Source organism: Rutilus rutilus (genome assembly GCF_951802725.1).
Source record: "Rutilus rutilus genome assembly, chromosome: 14".
In the NCBI taxonomy this organism is placed as follows: domain Eukaryota; kingdom Metazoa; phylum Chordata; class Actinopteri; order Cypriniformes; family Leuciscidae; genus Rutilus; species Rutilus rutilus.
Window position 1 is genome coordinate 39,401,040 of NC_140219.1, and position 18,524 is coordinate 39,419,563.

The following is an 18,524-nucleotide window of genomic DNA, read 5'->3' on the forward strand; positions in this document are numbered from 1 at the left end:
CCTGTAAACGAATTGCTAGTAATTTACTGATTATCTTAAGATCTGAGTTAAGCAGACTTATTGGCCTCATATTCTCACATCTATCCCTAGATTTTCCAGGCTTAGGTAATAAGATAATTAATGCACTGACCATTGAGTTGGGGAGGTCCCCATCTATAAAAGCTTCCTGCAACATTTCCAATATTGGCTTTACCAACTTTCCCTTAAACTTTTTATAAAAGTCAATTGGAAACCCATCAGGTCCAGCTTTTTTACCTGTGCTCATGCTATCAATTACTTTGACTATTTCATCTTCACTAATGTCACAGTCTAATTGATGGCTAAGGTCTTCTGCAATAGTTGGTATGTTTAACTTGTTTAAGAATTTTTTTGTGCATTTAGATCGGTCTGACCCTGGGAATCAAAGTTTTTCATAATAATTTCTAAATTCTTTATTTATCTCTATTGGATCCACAATTGTTTCTCCTTTTGTGTTTATTATTGTTGTTATATTTTTTTGTGCTTCTAATTGTTTTATTTGCCATGCTAAAATCTTACCAGGCTTCTCTCCCTGTTCATAGAAAGACTGATTTAATCTTAAAATGTTGGAGGCTGCCCTATCCGCTGTAACTTTATTATACTGTGCTTTTAACAGCAACAGCTCTTTTTCTACTTGTAAATTCTTATATCTAAATAACTGCTTCTCCAAATTCTTTATTTTTTCCTCTAGTTGTTGTCTTTTCTTGCGCAACTCTTTAGATTTTGAAGAAGTATAAGAAATGATATAACCCCTTATACAGGCCTTAAAAGCATCCCATTTGATACGAGCAGTGGTTTGTGTTGTGTTTATACTAAAATATTCATCAATTTTATTCCCCACATATCCTACAAAAGATTCATCTTTGAGCCATTTTTGATGTAAGCACCATCTAGGAGGGTCTATCAATAAATCTTTATGAGTATATTTTATGTTACATGAGGCATGGTCAGATATTGTAATACTATCATAGGAACATTCTCCCATATAGGGCAACAAGTCTGCCGAAATTAGAAAGTAATCTAAGCGAGAATATGTATTAAATGTTTTAGAGTGACAAGAATATGTAATATCAATTGGGTTATAATGTCGCCAAATATCTACCAACTGCAATTCCTTCATAAAGTTCTGGATGATTTCTCTGCTTTTATGATGAGTCTGGTCAATTCCGGTGCATCGGTCAAGGATTGGATTCAAAACGCAGTTCCAATCTCCACCAATAATATTTTTTCCTGAGAGAGAAGAAATGGTTAGAAATAAATTTATAAAGAATCGATCATCATCTATATTAGGTCCATATACATTTACTAAGTTGAAATTTTCATGTAAAATAGATCCTTGAATAATCAAGTATCTTCCAAATTTGTCTTTTATAACGTTTGTGACATGCAATGGAACCGATTTATGAATTAGTGTAATTACACCTCGAGCTCTAGATGTAAATGAGGATGCATACAGCGATCCCTGCCACCTCCTGCTTATTCTGATATTTTCCTCCTCAAGAGTGTGGGTCTCCTGCAGGAAAACTATTTTAGAGCCTAGATCTTTTATTTTATTCATAACTTGCTTGATCTTTTTAGGTTTATTTAAGCCCTTGCAATTCCAGGAAGTATATTTAATTTCAAATTTTTGTGTCATCCGAACAAAACATACAATAACATTATTTTAGCACCATATAAATGTGTCTGAGAGCTAACATACAGTAGAACACTGAAACATAAATTAAAAGCTACGAACAGCACGAACATCACAAAACAAAAAACAAAAAAAAACAACCACCCTTCCCAGCTGACTGGGCAAACCCCTAAAGTACTCTACTTCCAACCGCTAACACCGTCAGATTCCTGAGATCTGAACTGTTGTCAGTATAAAACATCTCAACGTTCACCTGCTACTGTATTCAAATAATGTATCCTTTGTGAACAGTACTTGCATTTACAACTTCAAAAATGCCTTATCAAAAATACCTACAATATGTGGTTGTTACGGCAGTGGCAGTACCTATAAACACAAGTCATTCTGTTCCTTCTGTATCCATTTGGATCTTTTGGACAAAGATCTTGGCCTCCGCTGATGAAGTAAACTTGTGGACTTTCTCCTTGTATGTCAGCACCAACGTAGAAGGGGAAAGAATGCCATGCCGCACCCCTAGTTTACGGAGCTGGTCGCGAACAACATCGAATTGCTTCCGTTGCCTGTGCACCTCCGTAGCAACATCAGCAAACAGCTTCACACGTTGGTTCTTGTAGAGGATATCCTTCTTTGTTTTGGCAGCTCTCAGTACGGTTTCTTTCTGCTTGTAATTAAGAAATCTCATGATTACCGTTCTTGGCGAGGCATCGGTGTCTTTCTTTGGCCCGACGCGGTGCGCCCTTTCCAGGACTAAAGGATGGCGCGTTGGGGTTAACTCCAGCGCGTCTGGCAACCAACTCTCCAAAAACCCGCACATGTCGGAGCCCTCACAATTTTCAGGGAGACCCACCAGTCTAAGATTGTTCAAACGTGATCTTGTTTCCATATCGACCATTTTGTCCTCAAGATGCTTATTTCTTTTCTGTAAACTCTCGACCACCGCTTTCAATTCGCCCTGCTCGTCTTCCACGCTAGACAGACGCACCTCTGCCTCGGTCATCCGCTCTGTGCATTCAGACATCTCCTTTCTTGTTTCTTCTATAGCTTTCATTACTCCATCAAATCTTCCCGCGAACTCTGTTTTCAAATTGCGTATCTCTCCCAATATCTCATCTTTAACCATACTTAGCAGCTGTTGATCATTGACGGCCGGAATCGTCGCGTTATTGTTCACATCCCCTTCGTTTGTTTCTTTGCTAGCAGCGCTAACGTCAGCCTCGTTCGTAATGTTAGCATCTTTGTTAGCTGGCTGCTCTGTACCGTGCGATCCAAAGCCTGTTAACTTGGATTGCGTAGTTGATTTGGGTCTATCTCTACTCCCTCTTCCAGTGCTAGGCATTTCTGCACCAGTTTCGCAGCTTTGGAAAGTTTATGGCTCAATTAAAAGGATTAATCAGGATTGTTGTAGAGAGCAGGTTTGAACGTGACCTTCTAGTTTGCGGCCATAACCGGAAGTCCTGAATGGTATTTCTAAATAACACTGCTTAGGTTAATCAAGAGGTTTAAATAATGACTTACAGTGATGCAGAATGTTAAGAAGTGTTACTATAGCATTGCTGATGTCTTAAAACATACGGCCTTATGGGTTAAATACTGAATAAGTCACCTACTGACTTTATGTAAGGGGGGAATGTTGTGTTCTGTGTAATTGCACTAGAGGGCACTAGTGAGTTCAAGTGGGGAGAAGAAAAAGAAAAAGAGAAAGAAGAGAGGAAGGAAAAAGTAGATAGTCATGGTTGATATGAGTTTGTGAAGTAGTGTAAAATAAAGAAGTTAATTCATTCTACTCACCTCGTCTTTACGTTGATGTTCTAAAGTTAACTGTTACATATTGCTGAACTAAAATACAACACAACAGTTAAACGAAAATAAAGTCCAATTCTCACGTCTCTTACAGAGCATCGTGGAGAAAAAGAATAGCATCCACAGTGAAAGGTTTTAACCCAGTCCTCCTCTCTTCTATCACTCTTTTCCTGCTGCGCTGAAGACACGTTCGCTCCTGCGATTTTTCTCTTAATATTCTCCATTATTTGCACATGAGGTGAATCGTGGGTTGCGCTGACGGGAAACCTTCTGTGTGCGTGAGACTGTCATGTCAATCATATGTCAGTGTAATTATAAGATTATGAAAGTTATGAGGTTATGAAATGTCTATGTTTGTTTTTCTAACATCGACTTCTCATATTTTTTTAATTAATGTCTAAAAATATAAAAAGGATAACCCAAAAAAGGCCCGAGGCCCGGCCTGCATGTGAACTATGACGTGAAAATTGGCCCGAAGCCCGGCCCTAGGGGCGTGAAAAAGTCGGGGCCCGTCGGGCTCGGGCTGAAATGCAGGGCTTTACTAGGAATAGCGTAAAAAGGTTCTTTTTATTGGATCAAAACATCTAGTAAAAGTCAGCACAGCAGGTTCTCGTTCTCTTCAGCGGAGGCTCAGACAGTCAGAGGCAGTGTCAACACAGCAAGTTTTCGTTCTCTTCAACAGAGGCTCAGACAGTAGGAGGTGGCCGTCAGCCCAGTGAGTTCTCGTCCTCTTCAGCGGAGGCTCAGACAGTCAGAGGCGGTGTCAGCACAGCAGGTTTTCGTTCTCTTCAACAGAGGCTCAGACAGTAGGAGGTGGCCGTCAGCCCAGCGAGTTCTCGTCCTCTTCAGCGAGGGCTCAGACAGTAGGCAGTCCAGCGTCCATACAGCAGTTTCACATTCTCTCCAGCAGAGTTTCAGACAGCGGGAGATTGTGTCAGCACAGCGCTGTATGACACACTCAGAGATAGTTCGGCTCAATAACACAATACACCCGGATCATGAGAGTCAGCTCAGCTGGAAATACTAGTGCAAACCACAATACAAAATCCAAAATCCAAGCACTCGTGCACTCACTACAAACAGTACAAGTTTTCCCAACGTGATCACTCCAATATCAAACACTGCAAATCACAAGACTCACAGTGATTAGGGTGCATGCACTGAATCCAGGCCGCGGCTCTCAGAAGCTGGACTAGGCAGAGTGGCTGCTGTGTGGTGAGCAGGGCAAAAATAATCAGCCAAACTGAAAGCAATAAATGAGTACAACAAATAGGCAGTAGTTCAAATACTCAATCAAGCCATTCAAAGCATCATAGAGAGCCTGTTTTATCTGGTGGAGAGTATCGGAGCAAAGCTCACGGTGACGTAGAGATCAGGAGAGACATTAACCATCTCATAATATCAGCAATAAGCGTCACTTAACTCAACGGCGTCGGGGCCGCGTTCATCGAGTGCCAGCAGTAATAGAGAGTTCGCGGATTTCAATCTCAGAAAGACGCCAGTTTCACATCTGATCCTCGCTGCTCTCCTTGAACGCGTTCGTTTCAACCCCAGCCGGAAGCCTGTACGGGATGTCGCTCTCCCCCGCCTCTTCTCTTCTCCTGTCGGCCACAATGAACCTTTATAGTCCTCCCACTGGACACGTGTCCCAATCGCCAGCTCAAATTCCTCCCATCACGCACCTGTAACCAATTCCACTCAATCCCTGGATTACCATTATTTACAACTGAGTCCGGAACCGGCTTTCTCTTTGGGTGTCACACTGGAAACACTCCCCAAGGGAAACACTATCCGTTGCAGAGGTTCCTCCCCTTCTGCATGTCGTCACCCTGTGACATAACTAGTTCAAAATCAGTCAAGAGAGCTGGATAGTAGAGTAATTTGTGGTTGATCAAATGGAGCAAGTACAATTCCACATTTAATTTGCTCAATTTTGGGAGTAAAGGAGTACAGAAATGTTTCACAGTTCTCTTGTGTAACATCCAGAACAGTATTTTTGGTTGGGTTTAACCCTCTGGGGTCTAAGGTGTTTTTGGGGCCCTTGGGATGTTCTGACATACCCTGACATTTATGCTTTTTTCAGTTGCTTATAAACATATTAATGGCAAAGGTGTAATTACACTCTATATAGCACAAACAGGGCTGCCATAATATGTGAGCAACATGTATGTACATGTTTGTATTTTTGAGAGAATAATGTTTATGCATGGTTATTGAAAAAACTAAAAATTAAAGTTTCTGAAATAAGACCACAAAACACATACTAAATATGTGCCAATAAGACTTCTGAATAATGCATTTTGTCGCCTAGAGTTTTTTCTTCAAAATGATGTGAAAATCATCCTTCCTAATCATTCACATAAAACAATACATTGATTTAAATTTTGTAAGACACTTTTTGTTTGGAAAGGCAATATGCAAGTGGGTGTCAACGATCCAACACCATCATGCATATAGAGTAGTTCACACCTGAGAATACAATGCCCCGCATAATGGGGCTGCATACTTAAAGGTACAATATGTAAGAATTTTGCATTAAAATATCCCAAAATCTCAAGGCCAGTGTTATATATTCTTTGTTAAGTTGATTACTTACAATATCCCAAATTTTTTCAACTATTTTTAAATCGTGAGAAAATTGCGATTTTAACCAAGGAAACGGGGCGTTAGAGCATGGGGGAGCTGGGAGTCGCCAGTCGATTGCGTCATATCCGCGTTACCCTCGGTTTCCACTCGTACTGCGTGGAGTCCTGGACAAATGCGGAAGTTGTAGTTGTAGCGTCTATCAAGCAACAAACGTTAGCTTGTTTCGTGCTGTCGTTATGGAACACAATTATTCTTTACCGATTTTAGCTGTTTCCGTCGACAAAGCATGCTTAATTTTATATTCAAATGTAGCATTCGGTAATAGTTATGTTCATGTAAGGAAAGTATTATTGCTTTAGATTTGTGTATAGTTTATTGACATTGTTTATGGCCATGTAAATAAACATAGCATGTGTTATACATAAAGATTAATCAGTATTTTGTCAAATGATGTGGGTATGTTCGAATGTACTTTTACAACATTTGTTTAGAGCACGTAAAACTGCGCCGCATTATCACAACAATGAATTCGACATACAGTAACATCTATGATAACCAATGTAGTATTAAACCTTACTTTTCAACGCGCATTCACTGTGGCAACCGCGACGGCTCAAAACAGTTCAAAAATGAGAGCTTGGATCCACCAGTTCGTGGATCCAATATATATATATATGTGTATGGAAACAGTTGTTTTTTTCCACAAATTGTGCTTGCAAATTGTATAATATCCAAGGTAAACATTTCTAGTAATTGTGCAGTTAATTGTTCTCATGCTGTATTTTCAGAAAGTTTTGGAATATATTCTCTACTCAAATATGTCACTAATAAAACACAATAAAAATGTAAAGAGAAGTCTTATATTGACATTTTAAGAGTTTGTTTACATCTATCCTTGTATGTATATATATATATATATATTTGCTATTAAAAAGGTTATACAATTACAACAACAATTACAATTTTAACAACAACAATTTTCCAGTGTAATCTTTCTTTGTAAAAACTAAAGTATACATTTTATCATATTAACAAACACTATAACATCTTAGTTGATGACTTTATTTTTAACAAAACACATACACACATACACACATACATACATGAACAGAAATTGGCAACATTATAAGTTTATTTGATGTGGCAGTATTTTACAGTAAAAACTTTATAATCTCTCAGATTTTTCTAGTAGATTTTTACTCATCTTAGTATAGCAATAGAGTTCGGTAAAAGCTGTTCATTCATTCACACACAAAAACGCGATTCATTTTGAAACAGTATTTTTGCCAGCTGTAGTAGCTCCACAACAGCGCGCATCTGTGCGTTCATTCATTCACACGCAGAAACGCGATTCATATATACATGTCTTTTTGCGTGTACAGACACTATTGCGATTAGAACAAAGCAAATACGTATATAACTGACCTATTCCTCATCGGGATCTGTTGCTCCTCGAAATGAAACTTCCAGCACTTCTGAGGTAAATTTTCCAGGATTATTATTAAGATAGTATTATTCCTCACAGCGTCATAAAGTACATGAGTCTGAAAGTGAACTCGCTGTGTGTGTTATCCAGCTGATGTGGGCGTTTCACAGGTTTGCGTCCTCAGATCATTTGCGTTTGAATAGTGCACGCTCTCCGTGGGCGGAGTCACATTAAAACATAATGAGCTTAGATGAGAACGACTGACATCTCTCTCTTTTCATACATATTACATAAACTGTGAATATTTGTTTTTTAGATAGATTTAGATAGCGCCACCCACAAGCCAACTAGTAGTTATAAGTAGTTATAAGATTGTCATCAGTGTCCCGCGTTCTCATTGGTTTACGCTCTGTTGTTATGTATCGTCATCACTGTCCCGCGTTCTCATTGGTTTACGCTCTGTTGTTATGGACAGTCATCACTGTCCCGCGTTCTCATTGGTTTACGCTCTGTTGTTATGTATCGTCATCACTGTCCCGCGTTCTCATTGGTTTACGCTCTGTTGTTATGTATCATTAAGTAACAATGAACTCTTGGATAAATATCAGTCTGGTTTTAGAAAGATGCACTCTACTGAGACTGCTCTCCTCAAAGTGTCTAATGAAGTACAGATGGCTGCTGACTCTGGAAGATACTCAGTATTGGTTTTATTGGATTTATCATCAGCTTTCGATACAGTGGACCACAAAATACTGTTGCATAGATTGGAAAAAGAGTTTGGTGTGGTTGGGCCTGTTTTAAAATGGTTTTCCTCCTACTTGAGTGACAGAACCTTTTTCTGCATATGTAAATGGTATATTGTCTGATGCCACTCCATTCTTGAATGGTGCTCCCCAGGGCTCTGTCTTAGGTCCACTTTTGTTTTTACTGTACATTACCCCTCTTGGAATTTTTTTTAACCATTTTAACAATGTGTCATACCATTTTTATGCTGATGACATTCAGTTGTATTGCTCGTTTAATGATTCTGAGTTTCACAAACTAACGGATTTATTGGATTGCATTTCTTGTGTTAAATCGTGGCTTGCTAGTAACCGTCTCCAACTAAATTCGGAAAAGACTGAAACCCTGATTGTAGCCCCAGACAAGAAAATTCCATCCATCCTTCAACATCTTGGTTCTCTGAGCTCCTCTGTCCAGTCGAGCATCAGAAATCTAGGTGTCTGGTTTGACCAATCAATGTCTTTGGACTGCCATTCTAGACTTCTGGTCAGAATTTTTTTTTATCATCTAAGAAATTTTGCAAAATTGAGGTCATTTTTAACGGACTCTGATCTTGAGATGGTTATCCATGCTTTTATTTCGTCACGTTTAGATTACTGTAACTCTCTTTTTACATTTTTTAACAAATCCGCTCTAAATCATCTTCAAATGGTTCAAAATGCTGCGGCAAGGCTTTTAACAGGATCTGGTAGAAGGACACACATCACACCCATTTTGTCCTCCCTACACTGGCTACCTATCACATTTCGCATTGATTTTAAAATATTAGTTTTAACTTTTAGAGCTTTAAATGGTCAGGCCCCACAATACATCGCTGACTTGTTATGCACATACTCTCCAGGCCGTGCCCTTCGATCCTCAGGCCAGAGTCTTTTAATGGTCCCAAAGACTCGTTATAAAACCCGGGGAGACCTGTCTTTTCAGGCGGTAGCCCCCAGACTGTGGAACGCCCTGCACATGTTCCTTCGTGTGGCTGACTCTGTCGATTCTTTTAAAAGGCAACTGAAGACACTGTTATTTAAACAAGCTTTTAGTTGACTGGGTTTTATTTTATTTTGGGCTTTTTAAATATTTTATTTTTTATTGATTGTATATTAATGTGGTTGCACCTTGTAAAGCACTTTGTGATTTTATCTGTGAAAAGCGCTCTATAAATAAACTTTACTTACTTACTCATCACTGTCCCGCGTTCTCATTGGTTTCGCTCTGTTGTTATGTATCGTCATCACTGTCCCGCGTTCTCATTGGTTTCGCTCTGTTGTTATGTATCGTCATCACTGTCCCGCATTCTCATTGGTTTCGCTCTGTTGTTATGTATTGTCATCACTGTCCCGCGTTCTCATTGGTTTCGCTCTGTTGTTATGTATCGTCATCACTGTCCCGCGTTCTCATTGGTTTCGCTCTGTTGTTATGTATCGTCATCACTGTCCCGCGTTCTCATTGGTTTCGCTCTGTTGTTATGTATCGTCATCACTGTCCCGCGTTCTCATTGGTTTCGCTCTGTTGTTATGTATCGTCATCACTGTCCCGCGTTCTCATTGGTTTCGCTCTGTTGTTATGTATTGTCATCACTGTCCCGCGTTCTCATTGGTTTCGCTCTGTTGTTATGTATCGTCATCACTGTCCCGCGTTCTCATTGGTTTCGCTCTGTTGTTATGTATCGTCATCACTGTCCCGCGTTCTCATTGGTTTCGCTCTGTTGTTATGTATCGTCATCACTGTCCCGCATTCTCATTGGTTTCGCTCTGTTGTTATGTATTGTCATCACTGTCCCGCGTTCTCATTGGTTTCGCTCTGTTGTTATGTATCGTCATCACTGTCCCGCGTTCTCATTGGTTTCGCTCTGTTGTTATGTATCGTCATCACTGTCCCGCATTCTCATTGGTTTCGCTCTGTTGTTATGTATCGTCATCACTGTCCCGCGTTCTCATTGGTTTCGCTCTGTTGTTATGTATTGTCATCACTGTCCCGCGTTCTCATTGGTTTCGCTCTGTTGTTATGTATCGTCATCACTGTCCCGCGTTCTCATTGGTTTCGCTCTGTTGTTATGTATTGTCATCACTGTCCCGCGTTCTCATTGGTTTCGCTCTGTTGTTATGTATCATCATCACTGTCCCGTGTTCTCATTGGTTTAGGCTCTGTTGTTATGTATCGTCATCACTGTCCCGCGTTCTCATTGGTTTCGCTCTGTTGTTATGGATCGTCATCACTGTCCCGTGTTCTCATTGGTTTACGCTCTGTTGTTATGGATCGTCATCACTGTCCCGCGTTCTCATTGGTTTACGCTCTGTTGTTATGGATCGTCATCACTGTCCCGTGTTCTCATTGGTTTACGCTCTGTTGTTATGGATCGTCATCAGTGTCCCGTGTTCTCATTGGTTTATGCTCATTGGTTTATGCTCTGTTGTTATGTATCGCCATCACTGTCCCACGTTCTCATTGGTTTATGCTCTGTTGTTATGGATCGTCATCACTGTCCTGCGTTCTCATTGGTTTATGCTCTGTTGTTATGGATCATCATCACTGTCCCGTGTTCTCATTGGTTTACGCTCTGTTGTTATGGATCATCATCACTGTCCCGTGTTCTCATTGGTTTACGCTCTGTTGTTATGTATCATCATCACTGTCCCGTGTTCTCATTGGTTTACGCTCTGTTGTTATGGATTGTCATCACTGTCCGGCGTTCTCATTGGTTTGCTGGCATATGGGGGATTTAATGCGCAGGGAAAGCTGTCCGCGAATCTTTCGCCCAAGAGGAAAAATGTGCTGTTACTGCCATATCTCGATCCACGAAAATTGGATTGGAAAAAACAAGACTAACTAGACTAAATCAAGTGGAAAAAAAAGACATAACGGAAACTATTTTCATAGTATTTTATTTTCTCCATAGGGATATTTATTATTAACGAAAACGTATAAACTGTTAAAGATGGACCTACTGTAAGCAGACCTGTAACTATACGAGGCTATGTTAATCGTAGTCTATGTGTTTGTTAAAGTCATCAATTTGCATTATTTCAACATATATTTAAAACGAATACTTACATTTAAATTTTTCCTTACATTTATTCTAATGATATTTTACATACATGTTATTTATAATAGGCTACTAATATTTATTATAATATACAAATGTTTAACTCTTAATAAATAAATAAAAACACTTATGTCATAAATTTGACGCCTGCCATGGTGTTTCTGATTTGTCAGCTCTGATTTATATTAGTGCGTCCCCTGTTTTAAAGCATGTAGTTTCTGCGACATTAGTGCCACCTAGCGGAATTACAAAAATACAGCATATTTTGCAAATGGCTACTTTCAATAAATGGTCAAATATATCAAGAAACTTTTATCTGTGTTGCTATATGTCATGAGAGTAATCAACTGAGCAGCGAACACTCGGTCTAGAACGAACTCACTTATTATAAACCCATCCAACGTGCACCAGGTGCATTTCTGACATGACACATCACCCAGCATACCAGGTTAAAAAACTCACCGCTCCCCACTGTTATATATATATATTTTTTTTTTTTTGTAGGAATGCACCAATACCACTTTTTTTCCAGAAAGAGTATTTTCACTGCATTTGCAATATTTTTTATACACTCACCTAAAGGATTATTAGGAACACCTGTTCAACTTTTATTGATCAGTTGAAGACAGAACAGTTCAGAAACTCAGGTGGGCTAGTGGCGCAGGGACAAGATGGTCAGCGTGCTGGTGAAGAGTGGTGACGGTGAATCCAGTGCAGGTGAACATCCAGACGAGACGAAAAACCATGAAGACACCGAACAGGAAACTCGAACAAGGAACAGGACTGTAGACGGCACACGATTAACACACACTGAGGACACCAAACAACGATCTGACAAAGAGAGGAGAGTGCGATGAGTCTTTATAGGTGAATGAATTAGCAGCAGCTGGTCCGGGGAATGAGATCAGCTGGCGCGCTGATCAGTGGAACGAGCGGTAACGCCCACTCACACACACCCACACACACAGAACAACAAATACACGAGACACGAAGAAAACAGTGAATTCATGAACCGTGACATGTGCAGGCTGGTGGTGGTGGTGGTGTAATGGTGTGGGGGATGTTTTCTTGGCACACTTTAGGCCCCTTAGTGCCAATTGGGCATCGTATAAATGCCACAGCCTACCTGAGAATTGTTTCTGACCATGTCCATCCCTTTATGACCACCATGTACCCATCCTCTGATGGCTACTTCCAGCAGGATAATGCACCATGTCACAAAGCTCGAATCATTTCAAATTGGTTTCTTGAACATGACAATGACATTCACTGTACTAAAATGGCCCCCACAGTCACCAGATCTCAACCCAATAGAGCATCTTTCTGGATGTGGTGGAACGGGAGCTTCGTGCCCTGGATGTGCATCCCACAAATCTCCATCAACTGCAAGATGCTATCCTATCAATATGGGCCAATATTTCTAAAGAATGCTTTCAGCACCTTGTTGAATCAATGCCACGTAGAATTAAGTCGAAAGGAGGCGAAAGGGGGTCAAACACAGTATTAGTATGGTGTTCCTAATAATCCTTTAAGTGAGTGTATATTGTGTAGAGAAACCAAAAGAATATAAATAATATTAGTTGGCTTAATTTGTTCAGCAAATATATATATATTTTCAGTTATTTTCATGATTAATTAATCCTGCTAAAATGGATTGTATGAGTTTCTGTTACTTTTATTGTTCATTCTTTTGCTCTGTCATATTTGATCTCTCATTTAATAGCACAGCACATGTTCAGAGCAGCTCCAGCAGGGCTCAGTGCTGAGGATTGGGTCAGCGGTTCAAATGTTTAGATACCAGTGAAATATCACAATTCTCTATTACAGTTTTTATACTACAGCAAAACTACAAGCCTGATTAATGTAAATTTACAACATTATTAAAGACGTGTATATATATATATATATATATATATATATATATATATATATATATATATATATATATATATCATTAATGAAACATGAACAAATAATCAGATTACAAATAGCACAAATAAATACAAGAAAACAATGTAATCATATGTGAAATATCACTGCATATTCATCACTGTATAAATTAAATATAGATGGAACTTTATAAAGTCAAGAGCAGTGAGTGATTTCTTTGCAGGTTTATTAGACTGCTGTCCCTTTAAGACCGAATGCACAGGTCCAATATGAATATACTGTCTACGTTTCCTTGAGATATAACTGACTATGTTTAGGATACTTGCCAAGACGGGTGTTTTTAAATAATTTAGCGTGAGTTTGTCCGTACAAGCACAAAATGTGAAAGAGAATTCAATTCCGTATTCACGTGCTGTCTGAGACACAGATTTTCGGGGCGCGCACTTCAGATATTTGCGTTCATTAAACTTCTTGACCTGCAAACATCCTGTAATAATGTAGGGAACCACTCGTTATACATAAACCACATACATATATACGGTTTAGTTTTAATCCAAATGACACGTGTGCTGAGTGAACGATCAGCATTCATGAGCATTCAACAGAAGTACTCTCTCTCTCTGTCTCTCTCTTTCTCTCTCATCAGTTAACGTTAATAATACATGCCTCATTTTTCCTTCATTTGCCATTGACATCCGACTGAACTACAAACCTTCCACTGATTTCTGTGAAAAAGGGATGCGCTCAAACGCATCTGCCGCTGAGCGCTCAATCCACTGCGCGTTTTTCTCTTATCAGCTTGCGCACATAGCTATATAGGCGTATTATATTTTGTTTAATATTCCACTAATTACATAAATTTACTTCATAGACAGTCTTCTCTTTTATCCCCATTATACTCTATCAACTTCAAACATGTGTTGCTCAGTCAACAGAGTTTTGAAAAAATCATGTTAAAGTTTTCTGAAGATTCCAAAACAAAATCACTAAGCAACCATACTGTAAAATCCCTGATAATAACACCACATTTGGAACAAACCAAGTCAAAACCCATATCTAGAGGAAAAATATATATTCAATATTTTTCCATGATACCACAATTGTTTGATTAACTTTAATGAGACAGACAGCATATATATTATGACTTACAGAACCGTACGGATGTAATATGATGTTACACATCAAATGTTTTTCCCCAACAGTGCACAAAATGTTAATTTAAGACATAACAGATAATGTTTGTGTGAATACTTGGCAAGACAGATATTTTGAAATACTGTAATTCTGTGTATGTGTGTATGTCAGGATCGAGCTGTCTGAGAGTTTTTGTGTCCGTCAGTGCGCGTAAGATCGTTTGTTTAAATCAGCATGAGTTTGAAAATCACATTTCATTGGTTCAGACTCACGCCATCGAGAATTGGCTATGAATATTCACAAAGTTGGAATGCTGCGCTAAAACAGTATTTGAAGGTATTCCTCTCAGAGAACCTCAAATTCGACCAAAATTGAAATTTTTCCTGCAGCTTAGTCAAGTCAAGTCATATTCATTTATATAGCGCTTTTAACCCTCTGGGGTCTAAGGTGTTTTTGGGGTCCTTGAGATGTTCTGACATGCCCTGACGTTTGTGCTTTTTTCAGTTGCTTATAAACATATTAATGGCAAAAAAAAATTACACACTATTTAGCACAAACAGGGCTACCATAATATGTGAGCAACAAGAATGTACATGTCTGCATTTTTGAGAGAATAATGTTTATGCGTGGTTATTGAAAAAACTAAAAACTAAAGTTTCTGAATTAAGACCATAAAACACATACTAAATATGTGCCAATAAGACTTTTGTCTAATGGATGTCATCGCCTAGCGTTTTTTCTTCAAAATGATGTGAAAATCACCCTGCCTAATCATTCACATAACACAATACATTGATTTGAATTTTGCAAAGCACTTTCTGTTTGGAAAGGCAATATGCGGAGTGGGCGTCACCGATCATGCATATTTAGTGGTTCACACCTTAGGAGACAATGGGGCCTGCATACTTAACCTGTTAACCGTTGCCAGTGCGCCCGCGCACTGAAGCGTTATTTATTTATTTAATTCAAAATTACTATCAGATTTAATGTTATACCTTGACAAACTATACATAGTTAAAAAGATATAATACTCAAGTTTCAGTATTTGACCACTATTGTATTCTGAGAAACTCATAGTGACAGTTATGTCTTAATTTGTGTCAGGAGTTATGAAATGAAAAAATGAGTCGATACCTTTAATATGAATTATGCGCGTCAGCCGCTTTCATTCATAAAAAACTCCGTGCTGTCGTCATGACAGCGATACACAAAACAACGTCCCTCAGGGCTTTAGCTCAAACATGTGCAGATTTGGAGAAATATTGATAGATTCTCATAGATTTACATCATATTTCTATAGACAGGAATAATATTTATTGAATTTATACCCAAATGCGTCGATGTAATCTTTATGAGCATTTGGTATTCCGATACTGTGTTTTTTAATTCATACCAATAGCCTGAGGGCGCTACATGCACAATAATAGTCCATATATGGAACATGAAGAAGAGCCATGACCATGTGACATTCCAGGACGTCACTGATACCTGACTGATACACACAAAACTAACAAGAGATCGCGCTGTAACATGCAGATACAGATGTTTTGAAGACAATAAACATGATTGCACTGATATTTGAGTTACCTGTGTTTTTCAAGCCATGCCAGGTATTTTCATAATAATAGATTATATTTATAATGTAATGCTAATCTATATAGACTATCATTGTGCAGAACACTATCCAATAGTATATTTTCTGTCTGATTTTTTTATCTGAAGCCAAATTAGATCACAGAAGATTATTTAAAATACTCAACGTGCGTTAAAAAGTAAGTTTAGAGCACAAACATGGTTTTAATCTCATAAATTGTCGTGTATTGATGGTGTGCTAAGCTAACATGCTAGCTAGCCCTAGGTGCACCTGCTACCTAGAAGTTATACTTTTATTATTTTTTGAATGCTACCTGAAATGTGTCTTTATTCAAGAAATGCATTTGATACAGTTTAAAATGTGTGGTAAACTTTGAGAAAAGAAATTAGGGACTGAAACCCTATGAATAGCCTGTGAATAGCCAGTCGTTAGTAGCTATAATGCAGACAAAAGAAATGCATATTTCGAGCCATAACCAGGCTGGAGAGGTGTGAATGTGTGCAGGGGGAGACTGAGACTGAATGGGGATCGTCTGCACCACAAAACAATAGAGACAATATACTGGATAGATGGTTAGAAGATGACAATAAACATCAGTAGCATTTTAGCGTCAAATCAAAATAAAGTCATTTGACATGGTCTTGAAAAACATTTAACCAAATACAGAGTTTTGGACTTATTATCTTCAGATTTTAAACATAGAATGTTTAGACATATGGCTTTAGCTGTAGTGCATTTCTAGATTGCTCCAGTGCCAACTTCAATTTTATTTTCATGAGGATGTTTCATAAAAATTAATTTCTTATAATTTTACAAAACTTTGAAGCTATTTATAACAATTTTTGTCATTATGACAATAATTAATTCTACATTTACAATAAACTGCCAGGTGTCAGCTTTCAAATGAGATCATACTTGTGCTTTTAATGCAAAGGGTTCATGAACTGTATCTGTTTCAGTTTGGGTATGTCATTTCTGGGGATTTTTCAAAAGTGGGGTTGCAGCTTAACAGGTTAATTAGCCATTCATTCAGGTGAGTCACTGAGCCACAAGAATGCAAGAGCAACAGTTGGAAGCATCTCAATTCTTTTTTATTTTTCCACATATTGTGCTTGCAATTTGGCCTATAATATCCAAGGAAAACATGTCTAGTAATTGTGCAGTTAATTCTCATACTGTATTTTCAGTTTTGGAATATTTATCCTCTCCCCAAATTTGTCACTAATAAAACACAATAAAAATTATTTAAAGAAAAGGCTTATATTTACCTTTTAATAGTTTGTTTACATCTACCTTGTAAATATATTTTTTTATTAAAAAGGTTACAATTACAACAATTCAAGTGTAATCTTTCTTTGTAAAAACTAAAGTATACATTTTATCATACATATTTCAAAGTTAAGGATTTGATTGATTATTTGATTACTTTATTTTTGACAAAACATACTATATTTAACATGAGCAAATATTGGCAAACAAAAGCTTATTTGAGGTGGCAGATATTTTACAGTAAAAATGTATAATCTATCCAAAACTAATCAACGAAATGTTGTCTTTCATATGTCTGTAACATAGGTCTTTCATTTTTATTATAAGAAATATAAATGTTAATTTGCAGTTTAATACGTTGCTTATACAAATACATTTTATTTCAACATATTTCAGTCGATTTTTACTCAGTATAGCAATACAGTTTGCTAAAACCAAAACATTCATTCACAAACAGAAACGCCTGACTGTAACGTTGTTTTTATGAAATATTAGGGCATATAAATGTTAATTTTCAGTTTAATACGTTGCTTATACAAATAGCCTACATTTTATTTCAACATATTTCTGTCGATTTTTACTCAGCTCAGTATAGCAATACAGTTTGCTAAAACATCATCATTCATTCACACAGAGACGCAATTTAAATTTAAACTGTCTTTTTGCGAGCTGTGATAAACAGCGCGCATCTCTGCGGCTGCCGTTCATTCATTCACAGAAACGCGATTAACTTGAGAAGGAAAAAAAACTTACTACATATTCAGATCCTCTCTCCTGCAATACCCGCACTCTGAGGTAGATTTTCCGTTATTATTATTCCTCACAGCGCTGCCAGATGGTGTAAACACGTAGGCTACAATGATCTGAATAAACTTGTGTTTCCTCGAGCTGATATGGGGGCGTTCACAGGTTTGCCTCAGTAATTTGCGTTTGAATAGCACGCGCTCTCCGTGGGCGGGTTCACATTACATTTAAATGAGCTCTAATTAGCTCGACTGGAATCGCTCTCTTTTAATACAGATTTCACAAGATGAGAATATTTGTTTTTTATATAAATTACCTCATTTTAAAGAAGAGAATTCAAGCTTCATGCCTGTGTGACTGTATGCCTGTTTGACTCAGTATTCGCTGAGTTATTGTTCATTTTCGGACGCGTTTCAGAATGGTCTTCACTGACAGAGAGAAGGCAGAACTCGCATCACGTTTATTTTTCTTTATTTGGCAAAAAGCACAACAGTTTGTTTTTATTGTGAGTATACACAAAAATAATACACATTTAACAGAATCGATTGATGTATGAAACTTGCTTGTAATATCAAAGTCAGAGCAAAATTAATTTCTTTTGAACTGAACT

The 18,524-nt window shown here is 38.0% G+C and overlaps 1 protein-coding gene across 2 annotated transcripts in view; it reads right to left on the bottom strand.

Moving 5' to 3' along the window:
* Positions 1 to 18,524, bottom strand: part of LOC311303612 (stonustoxin subunit beta-like) — a 48,074-nt gene that overhangs the window by 21,436 nt on the left and 8,114 nt on the right. The window contains exon 2 of one of the 2 annotated variants that reach the window (XM_084430169.1): positions 11,860 to 12,114. The exons of the other annotated variant lie outside the window; for it this stretch is intronic. The gene's annotated coding sequence lies outside the window, so the exon portion shown is untranslated. The remainder of the gene's footprint in view (positions 1 to 11,859; positions 12,115 to 18,524) is intronic. 2 annotated transcript variants of the gene reach the window in all.